The following is a 9,693-nucleotide window of genomic DNA, read 5'->3' as shown; positions in this document are numbered from 1 at the left end:
TGATAGGCTACGTAAACATTTACGTAGCCTATCATGGCTGACTTCAGGGATGCAAATGGCGGCGGCTATGGCCGCCGCCATTTGCAGACCCGGCCAGCCAGGATTCGCGGCGGGATGGACGGGGCACCTCCCCCCTGGCCAGAATTTTGGGGGGGAGGAACAGGGCGCCTCCTTCCTGGCCAGAATTTTTTTGGGGGACAGGGTGCCTCCCACCTGGCCAGAATTTCGGGGGGAGGGACGGAGTGCCTCCCCCCCACCGTGAATCAAAGTTCGTAAAAGGTAAGTGACTTTTGTACATCCCTATATGGTGGTAGTTCTCAAGCAAACAGCTGAGGAAAGAATCATCTTCACAGCTGAAATTAGAAAAGAGCAGACTTAGTCCCATTTCTTTTACTTATGCCCAATACATTATATTGCATTGTTTTATTGTAATCACAATAATAGAGAATACATTTTCTATTCTTCACAAAACTGCTGCTCCTTGTGAGAAAGAGAAGCAGCGTTCTGAAATCTTGCTTTATGATAAGTTGCTTAATGCATGAAATAAGATCTATGAGCACCTTGTCTCTAGAGCACCTTGTCTCTAGTGCACTACCAGCCATCAACTTGTCTCTAGAGAACCTGGTTTCTAGAGCACCTTGTCTCTAGTGCACTGCCAGCCATCAACTCTGCTGTTTTTACTTTGAGCAGGGTTAGGCGGAATGGAGAAACAACTGTTCCTGAAGCGAATGTGAAGTATTGGAACTTGAGTTCTTGATTGTTCCAGTACATTTAATCTTTTCTACAAAACACCCTAGAATTTATGCTCTCTGGAAGCTGGGTTTTTTTTTTTAACTCCTTCTGCTGTCACATGAATGCTCTATCTTATTGAATCTGCTACCCCTTGATATAACACAGAGGAGGTTATATCTCCTCTTCACCTGGTAGTACTATGAAGAGGTCCCCTGCTTGGGCTGGGGCTCTTGGCAGTTGCCCAGTCATGCCTACCATCTTGGGAAATGTAGTTTGTTGAAAGAGCTGACATTTGACTGGTAGAGCGCCTAGTTCCATCTTGCAGAGCTAAAATTCCCAGGAGTAGAGGAATTTCTGTTTTAAAGGTGTACTATAGACATGCCTGTAGGACATTTTGCTCCTTTTTTCCTCTCATTCATCTGGCATAGAGAGCTGTCATGATCAAAGGCGGTTTTTGCCAGGCGTCAGATTCACTTCCTCTCTCTGTGTCTGTTCTTGCACAGTAATACTGAGCGGTGTCCTCTGGCTTCAAGTTGTTCATTTGCAAATGCACCAGACTGTTTGAATCATCTCTGGAGATGGTGAATCGTCCCTTCACTGCATCTGAGTACCAAATGGGAGAGGAGCTGGTACTTATGTAGGCCACCCATTCCAAGCCCTTTCCAGGAGCTTGTCTCACCCAGCTCATTCTGTAGTCTCTGAATGTGAACCCGGAGGCTCGACAGGAGAGGCGGAGGGACTCTCCCGGCCTTTTGACATCCCCTCCAGACTCAATCAGCTGGACCTCTGACTGGACACCTAGAAGGAAAGGCATTTCAAAGAGACTTAAGGTCTATAAAGATTAAAGAAACAGCATGCACCAGCTCCCTTTATTTGAAAGGTGAAATTTACCTCCCCAAATGGCTAAAAATAAAGGAATTTGAAGCAGATATCGCATTTCCCCCTCTAATGGTTTGGATGCTTTCAGCAAAAGTGGTCCCAGGTACACAGAGTATTGTGGCTGTGGCAGAGAGTGTGTTTGCATGATTTAAAGAGGAAGAGGCCTCTGAAAATTTGCATACGTCTCAAGATAAAAGCACCATCACAGCCCATTGGCAATCCATGGCTGGAGACCACCATCCACTTATTTAAAAAGGTAAAGGTGTCCCCAACCAGTCGTGTCCGACTCTAGGGTGCGGTGCTCATCCCCGTTTCTAAGCCGAAGAGCCAGCGCTGTCCGAAGACACTTCCGTGGTCATGTGGCCGGCATGACTGAACACCGAGGTGCACGGAACGCTGTTACCTTTCCCGCCGAGGCGGTACCTATTTATCTACTTGCAATTTCTTGCTTTCGAACTGCTAGGTTGGCAGAAGCTGGGACTGAAGACGGGAGCTCACTCCGTCACGCAGCACTCGGGTCTCGAACTGCTGACCTGCCGACCTTCCAGTCTGCAGTTCAGCATCTTAACCACTAAGCCACTGCGGCCCCATCCACTTATTTACTAATGTGCAATTTGATCAGGAGGAAAGAGCACCGCTATTGGTATATGTCTGAGCCTTGAGTGTACATGTGGTATAGAAGATGGTTGAGAAGAGGAATAGGGATGGAATAGGAATAGGTTGTGGTTAGCACAGCTGTGACGAGGAATAGGGATGGAATTATGGGATGGATTTAAATGGCGGGGAGGGTAATTTAGATTGAATATTAAGCAAATATATGCACTGCACCTCACAAATAGAAGAGAGTGCTTCTGGCTATCAAATACCCAAAAGTCTCCTTCACCAACCCCTATGGCTCTCTCAGATTCTCGCAATCAGCTAACTTGGCCTCAAGGTAATGGTTTTTGTTCTATGACATCCAGGAGCTCATTGCACTGAGCACCCATCCACAATATCTGTCCAGCAGGCAGATACTAATATGTGTCACACTCAGGCCCCATCTGTATGGCACCACTTTGACCCCCACCCCACCCCATCGCAACTGCGCAGCAACGCGGCTTCGAATCACCATGCCCTGCGATACGCTCGCGATTGGGGATGTCAGAGAATTCCACCACAGATCTCGGTGAGGCCGAATGCCAGTGCATTTGCCCCCCTGAAATCTGTGGTGGAACGGCCTGCCCCCCCGCCCCCCGCAGATCCCTCCCTGGGATGAGACTTACCTGGGGCGGATCTTCTGGGCGGCGGCGGCTCCAGCGGCGGCTCCAGCGGTGGCAGCAGTGGGCGGTCTTCTGACCAGCTGCCGCCGCCACCATTTCCAGGCTTCTGAAGAAAAAAAAAAAGACGTGATGGGCTACATAAAGATTTACGTAGCCTATCATGGTTGGGGGTGGGTTTAAAAAACAAACGCGTACGCAAATGGCGGCGGCTATGGCCGCCGCCATTTGCGTTCCTTTTTTTTACTGTCTTAATCTACGTAAATATTTATGTAGACTATGATGGCGAAAATCAAAGGGAACGCAAATAGCGTAGCGGGGGCTATTTGCGTCCCCTTTTGATTCACCGTTTTAGCCTACGTAAAGATTTACATAGGCCAAAATGGTGAATGAAAAAGGGACACAAATAGTGCCCACTACACTATTTGCATTCCCCTTGATTTTCGCCATCATAGTCTACGTAAATATTTACGTAGATTAAGACGGCCAAAAAGAAGGAACGCAAATGGCGGCGGCCATAGCCGCCGCCATTTGTGTACACGGTTGTTTTGTTGTTGTTTTTGTTGTTGTTGTTGTTTTTACCCAGAGCCCTCCGCGGCCAGAAATCCGGCTGCAGACGGCTCTGGCCTGGCCGGTCCGGGCCTGGCCGGCTGCTCCGCAGAGCTGCCACGGAGCACAGCTGGCCATTCGAGGATTCCAGGGGGAGGAACAGAGCACCTCCCCCCCCCGGCCAGGATTCCAGGGGAAGGGACAGAATGCCTCCCCCCCACCATCAACATAGTCTGTGAAAGGTAAGTCACTTTCATACATCCCTACTCGCGATGTACTGCACGCTAGGGATGCCAGAGAAATCCGCTGTAGATTCAAATGAGGCCAGATTCTTTGGAACCTGGCCTCAGGAATCCACAATGGATTGTGACCACTTACCTTCTCTCCAGGAGAACTGGAGGCGGAATGGCACTTGGCTGCTTCTTGCCAGCCAGAGCCGTTTGCCTCCTCCCTGTTGCTGCCGATCGCTATGTCTTTTCTTTAAAAAAAAAAAGGCGATTGGCAGGATGTGCCCATAGAGTTATATGCAAAATAGAGCTGTGAATCTTGAATATGAGCCAATGGACATATAGACTTAGATGCAAGATTCATGACTCTATTTGCGTCTAAGTCTATGGGCACATCTTGCCGATTGCCTTTTCTTTTCTTCTTTTAAGAAAAAACATGGCAATCGGCAGGGACAAGGAGGAGGTGAATGGCTCTGGCTGGCAGGTGGGAAGGTAAGTGGCCCCTAACTGGTGTCCCCCTCTGAATCCTCATGGAGCGGAGCTACTCTGGAGGATTCTGGGGGAGAGGAATGGAATTCCTCCCCCTCCGATTCCCCACCAGAACAGATGGTGGGGAATCCATACACCCCTACTGCACACTTCCCTAAGAGACTCACTGTGCCCCTTTTTTTGGCCATTATACTGCAGTCCGCAGCCATGCAGTCCCATGAGTGTGGGGGTGCAGTACTTCAGTGGCTGTTTTATATTTCAGGGGCTCTGTCTTTCTGACCCTGTTTTAGGTAAGAATTGGATTTTTTCTGTGCCGTCATTTCCACACCATCAGTTTGCCAGTAGGCATGTACGAAAGTCACTTACCTTTTCGAAGGGAGACATTCACGGTGGGGGGGGGGAGGCGCTCCATACCTCCCCCTGAAATCCTACCCTGGCCGGCTCTGCTCCTTGGCGACTCCGCGGAGCCACCGGCCAGGTGCATCCACATGGCAGGTCTGCGGACGTAAATGGCAGCCGGCGTAGCAGCCACCATTTGTGTCCCTTCGCTGAGCCATGATAGGCTACATAAATATTCACATAGCCTATCATGGCAAAAGCGGGAACGCAAATAATGGCTCTATGCCGGCTACCATTTGTGTCCCTGCTCTGAGCCATGATAGGCTACGTAGATACTTACATAGCCTATCACGGCTTGCCAGGGATGCAAATGGTTGCCGGTGTAGCGGCCACCATTTGCGGCTGCAGCCCTGCAGTGGCTGGAGCCACCGGAGCTGCTGCTGCTGCCGGAGCTGCAGCTGCCGCCACTGGAGCCTCAGCCAGGTAGGCTCCATTTTGCGGGGCTTTTGCGGGGTGGTGGGGCAGGTTGCTCCGTTCTGCCACGGATTCCAGGGGGCTGAATTCACTGGAATTCAGCCTCCCTGGGATCCGTGGCAGAATTCTCTAATGCCCCTATTTGTCTGTTCCCCAGCCTGAGACTCTCGTGATGGTTCGCACTCACAGGAGTGAGTGCTATGTGCCTAGCCATTGCTCCGAAATGGTGGCTGGAGCAATGTTAGTCCTCCCCCAAGACCCTCTCCAGCCCTTGGGCACTGAGTCCAAAAGCAACCATTGTGAAGATACGAAGCTGCAAAAATGTGCGGAAGTGTGATTAAATAGATGAAAACGCCTCTCTGTGCCTCTGTAACTGCGCAGCTGCGAAGAGATAGGGGAGCAAAGAGGCTTCACAGAGTGACACAGGCATTATGCATGCCTACAACATGCCCACCGTAAGAAGCAAAGTTGGTTTGGGGAAGGAACAGATGTCCCGCAAACGCAGGGGAACCCGCAGCAAACCTAAAAAAAAAACCCACAGTAAAAAGACTCCTTGGAACTCCGCTTTTTCTGAGAGAAAACCATGGATGGCTGCGAAGTCACTGTCAAGGGCTCCTTGGCGGGCTCTCTCAGTCTAATCTAGTAGCCAAGTCCAGACACAGACAAAGGGATTCCTTTCAAAGCTTTATTCTTTTTTTACAACTTAACAACTCTACAGGTAGCAACTAGATCTGAGCAGCAGCATCCCTATGCCCTAAGTTGGAACAGTTGGTCCCCGTTTGAAAGGGAATTACTGGCAGACCCCTGTATTTAAGGACTAGGGAGAATCCCTCCCCTTTTCCCTTGGATCCCCGGGGCGCAGCCGATTGAGTGCCCTCTATCTCGCGCCACTCTCTGCGTCTGCGTCGCGCATCCACTAAGTCTGCTATCTCTGCTCGGTCACTCCCTGGACTGCTAACTAAACTAGGAATGTCGGTGGGAGGAATCTCCGTCAGCTGTGGGTCCTGGGAAAGAGGAGCGCGCTCCTCTCCCAGGAGCGACTGCTCTTCCTCAGCATCAGAACTACTCTGGGATTCTTTGGGCTCAGTGTCCACCCTGACAGTCACAACTGCATCCTCTATCATGACGTGCCTCGACTCGCACCTGCCCCAGAGTTAAGGATGTTGGAGAATTCTGCCACCGATCTCAGTGAGGTCGAATGCCAGTGCATTCGGCCCCCTGAAATCCGTGGTAGAATGAAGCCCCCGTCCCCCCAACCCACGAAAGGTGCGCGAAACGGAGCACTTATCTGCTGCCGTCCGTGCTGACTTGCGAATGGTGGCCGCCCTGTGGCCGCCATTCACTTCTTCATCATAGCCGTGATAGACTACGTAAATACTTACAAGTATTTATGTAGCCTATCACGGCAAGCCAACCCCCCCACACACACAGTGTAAGCAAATGGTGGCGGCTATGGAGGCCGCCATTTGAGTTCCCTATTTTTAGCCGTTTTAGCCTACGTAAATATTTACGTAGGCTATTACGGCAAAACAAAGGTGGAATGCAAATAGCGTAGTGGGCCCCCATTTGCATCCGCAGTAGCCCGTCTACGGCCAGAACTCCAGCTGCGGATGGTCCTGGTCAGTAGCTCCGCAGAGCCGGCCCAGGGAGGGCACTTCCCCTCCACCGCAAATCCAAGCTCCGCAAAGGTAAGTGACTTTTGTACATCCCTACCCAGAGTAAAAGACACATATAGATGGGGCCTCAGTGTGATACACTGGATAGCCCCACACCACTGCTAGCTTCCTACATTCATGCTGTTTATATTATTGAATATGTCCTCCTGAAAAGTGAAGATATTTACAAGCGGGAGAGGGGAAGGGTTGACTGCCCCGACTTCCTCATCCTTATGCGAAACTAGCACAGGTGCTTAACTCACCAGTGTGCTTAATGTTTATTACCTCGACATTTTGTCACTGGGTCTTGCTTCATCACTGATCCTCAGATTTGTGTTTGTAGAGCTAGGCTCCCTCACAAGTTGCTCCTGCTTTTATATCCTGGCTACCTTCCCTCAATTGCAGCAAAAATTAGACTAGAAAGCCTCATTTAAAAAACAAAACAAAACTCTGTGTGTGTGTGTGTGTGTGCATGCTTGCGTGCATGCGTGCATGCATGTGGATGTGTCTGTCAACTACTGGGCTGCAAGACAGAAGTGCTGAAAGGACATAGCAAACAACTCAGGACATTCCTTTCACATTTGAAACCACGAGCCACCACACTCAGTTGCCAACTGTATTTCCCTTATGGCCAATGGCATTGTGTATTCTTTATGCAGCACTGCCCTCTGGGGGGAAGCAGAAGGAAGAGAGTGTTGATCTGAGGCCTAGTTTGAAAGGCAGATGCTTCTGCTATCACGTGTGACAGTAGATTTGGAAGAGACCAAGAATTTGGGCATATCGACATAATTTATTTGGGAAAGCAGTTTCTGGAAGGCAGGAGCCAAGGAAGGATATTGCCTTCATTCCATGCTGTAGCTTGACCCAAAAACATGGCTGGACACTGTGGCAACCTGGATGTTGGACGGACTAGATGGACTTTGGTCAGAGGAGAGGAGGGTCCTCTGGCTTCCCATTCACTTCCTCTCACTGTGTGCACATTGCACAGTAATACACAGCCGTGTCCTCAGATTTACGGTTGTTCACTGGCAGATACAGCGTGTCTGAGTGATTGTCCACGAAGATGGTGAATTGTCCCTTCATCGTGTCAGTATAATATTGTGAGTAGGGATGGCGGAGAATTTCTCCCCGAATCTCCGGGAGGTCAAATGCCAACGCATTCGGCCCCCCGAAATTATTAGTGAAATTCTCTGCCACCCCCCTGTCCCCCCCGGGATGGGACTTACCTCCTGCGAATGTCCCTCCCAGCGGCAGGTCCCGGCGGCATTTCGGCGGCGTTTCGGCGGGGGCGGGGGCGGCGGCCGGTCTTCCAACCGGCCGCCGCCGCCGCCATTACAAAATAAAGTAAAAAAAAGAAAAAAACACCCGTGATAGGCTACATAACGATTAACGTAGCCTATCATGGCTAGATTTCCAAAGTCATTTCCAATAGCGTTGCCCTTATTTTCGCCGTAGTCTACGTAAATCTTTACGTAGACTACCCGGGACCAAATAAGGAACGCAAATGGCGGCGCCCATGGGCGCCGCCATTTGTGTACGTGCTTTTTTTTCCCCCCAAAGTCTCCCGTGATAGGCTACGTGACGATTTACATAGCCTATCACGGCTGACTTTGGAAATCTAGCCGTGATAGGCTACATAAATCGTTACGTAGCCTATCACGGGTGTGCGTGTGTGTGTGTTTTACTTTTTTTTTCGCGGCCGGGTAGACGGGGCGCTTCTACCCGGCCTGAATTTTGCCAGCGAGGGAAGGGGACGCCTCCCCCCCCGGCCTGAGTTTTGGCCGGGCGAGGCGGAGCGCCTCCCCCCTCACCTGAACTTCGGGGGGAGAACCGAAGCACCTCCCCCCCACCGTGAAGCAAGCTGCGGGACCAGGTAAGTGACTTTCGTACATCCCTAATTGTGAGGATCCACTCCTCATGGCTGTAACCCACTGTAATCCATTCCCTGGAGTGTGGCACACCCACCACATGTAATAGCTGCTGAAGGAGTACCCACAGCATCATCAAGAAAGGTGGGGCGACTCTCCTGGCCTTTTCCTGTCCCCTCCAGACTCCTTGAGCAGGATATCTAGGGATGGCGGAGAATTTCTCCCCGAAACTTCGGGGGGCCAAGCCCCAACGTGTTCGGCCCCCCGAACAAGTTTCGGGGAGAAATCCTCCGAACCCCCCCCGCCCCCGCACCCCCCCCCGGGATGGGACTTACCTTTGCCGAATGTCCCTCCCAGTGGCGGGTCCAGCCGGCGGTTCGGCGGGTGTTCGAGCGGGGTGGCAGCGGCAGCCGGTCTTTCGACCAGCTGCCGCCGCTGCCATTGCAATAAAAGAAAAAAAAAAACGCCCCCTGATAGGCTACGTGACGATTAACGTAGCCTATCACGGCTAGATTTGCAAAGGCAGCCGTGATAGGCTACGTCAATCGTCACGTAGCCTATCACGGGTGACTTAAAAAAAAAAAAAAGCGTGTACGGATAATGGCGGCCCCCATAGGGAGCCGCCATTCCCGTTCCTTATTTGGTCTCTGTAGTCTATGTAAATCTTTACGTAGACTACGGCGAAAATAAGGGCAACGCTATTTGCGTATGTGCTTTTTTTTTTTTAAGTCACCTGTGATAGGCTACGTGACTATTGACGTAGCCTATCATGGCTGACTTTGCAGATCTAGCCGTGATAGGCTACGTTAATCGTGACGTAGCCTATCAGGGGGTGTTTAAAAAAAAAACAAAAAAACTTTCGAGTTCGCGGCCGGGTGAGGCGGGAAGCCTCCCCCCCAGCCTGAATTTCAGCCGGGGCGAGGCGGGAAGCCTCCCCCCCAGCCTGAATTTTGGCCGGGGCAAGGCAGGAAGCCTCCCCCCCTGGCCTGAACTTCGCGGGGGGAGCAGCGAAGCGCCTCCCCCCCACCGCGAACATCCTTCGAGGACAGGTAAGGGACTTTTGTCCACCCCTAAGGATATCTGATTGTACACCTAGAAAAGAAGAATACATATTATAATGCTTCAGAAGAACTACTAGAATATCAATTATCTAATAATAACTAATGGTTCCTGAAAGAAGTGAAATTTACCTGTGATTGCTGCTGAAAATAAAACAAAGTGAAGC

General features: G+C 50.9%; 1 pseudogene; it reads right to left on the bottom strand.

Annotated features, from left to right (window-relative positions):
• Positions 1-1,147: 1,147 nt before the first annotated feature.
• On the bottom strand, positions 1,148-7,683 carry LOC146342912 (immunoglobulin heavy variable 3-48 pseudogene; annotated as a pseudogene).
• Positions 7,684-9,693: the final 2,010 nt, after the last annotated feature.

The sequence above is a fragment of the Heloderma suspectum genome, chromosome 6, assembly GCF_057233095.1.
Source record: "Heloderma suspectum isolate Gila_16-S chromosome 6, 16-S_ref, whole genome shotgun sequence".
NCBI classification, from domain to species: Eukaryota; Metazoa; Chordata; class Lepidosauria; order Squamata; family Helodermatidae; genus Heloderma; species Heloderma suspectum.
This window is presented reverse-complemented; position numbering and strand designations above follow the sequence as displayed.